We start from the raw sequence: 1,578 nt of genomic DNA, 5'->3' as shown, positions 1-1,578 counted from the left end.
GATCGCTGTGCGTGTCCGCTGTTCCCGCGCAGCCGCCCGGTGCCGCCGTCTCCTCAGGTTCGGTCCCCCCGTTCCTCCGGCTGTGTGAGCAGCCCGTAGCGTTCCGTATAAACATCTCCGCCTTCGCTCTCTGAGTGCTTTCTCGTTACTTTCGGGCTGCGTTTGACAGCGTCGCGGTTGCTGCCGTGCTTTATCGCACCTCTGTGGCAGCGCCGGCTCCTCCTGCTGCCTCCGGCTGTGGATGCGGAGCTGCTGCGGGCGTCCCTTGGGTGCGCGATGCGGGGCCAAACGCAGCAGAGCGCCTTCCTGACCGTGACAGCAAAGTGCTGCCGTGGGATGATTTCCCCGTGCCGTTATTAAACCTGTTCTCTATTACTCTGTAAGTATTTTTGCACGGTTTATTAGCGTTTGCTTTGTGGAAGGTGAGAGGTGCTTTGTGCCCAAAGGAGTTGGGGGTTCCTCGGTTTTTGCCTTCTGGAAATGAGCAGCTGGGGATGATCTCAGGCTGCTGGAGGATGGAATTCACCTTTTGGAAATGTCATCGGGATCCTCCCACGTTGCTCCTAGAGGTGGATGGGTATCGGTTTGCCTACCGAGCTATTTGCTAATAGGACCTTGTGATGCATAATGAGAAGATCTCTGATTTCAGACCTGTCAGCCACAAAACAAATGGCGGAAGTGTTTGCCCTGGAGTCACAGTGTGAGGTGACCCCACACAGTTCTGCTCACTGGTGCCGTACCTGTCAAACTTCAGGACACCTCCGGTGTCTTTATTGGAATCCTCACAGGAACAGATGTTGTTTTTCTTAAATTAAATACACAGAGAACTTTTAAAATGTAGGTACATTAATCATAGCTTCAATTTTCACTGTAATGCTTTTCTGAAGAGTTAGGATTGGGTGTTTTGGTCTTTAAGCATCAAGAATCTCTCAATGAGATTCTTTACCTTCTCCACCTTTGAAGTCTTACATCATCTCTGCTTTTCTGGGCCATTTCCTTTAGCAGAAGCATTAACGTACATTAAACTTGAGAACTTGTGATGGAACAATTTTTGTACAACCATTGAAGTACTGTGGGTATTTTGCATTTTTCTTTTTGTTACTGTGCTTGAATGTTTGCCTCAAAAAGCTTTTTTACTAGCAACTGAATACTATAAATTGTGCAGTGATGGGGCACCAGACTGCAATGGATAGCCCAGTCAGGTTGGTAGAGTGTTTTTCAGTGCAACCTAAAACGTTTGTAGAACTGAATAATTCAGGAAGAGTAAACACAGCTCATGAAAAATTTAAGTGAGGTTCACCTAGTAAGTAATGCTTTGTACAGACTGTTTTCTGACAAATGATGATTCAAACATCAGAATTTTTGAGTAATCCCCTGAATAACTCTTTGACTCACATGCACGTATCTCAGTATTGCTTCTGAATACGGTCTTTCCGTAGCTGGATGGCCATGGGGGGAGGCCGTGTGGCCGCAAGATTTTCCTTTAAAATGGAGAAATTCCTACAAGGTGCAACAGGATCAGCTATCATAGTGGTCATGGAACAGAGTGAGAAAATGATTCAACAAGGAACCCGTGCT

This window comes from Meleagris gallopavo, chromosome 30 (genome assembly GCF_000146605.3).
Source record: "Meleagris gallopavo isolate NT-WF06-2002-E0010 breed Aviagen turkey brand Nicholas breeding stock chromosome 30, Turkey_5.1, whole genome shotgun sequence".
Lineage (NCBI taxonomy): Eukaryota > Metazoa > Chordata > Aves > Galliformes > Phasianidae > Meleagris > Meleagris gallopavo.
Note: the sequence above shows the minus strand (reverse complement) of the source record.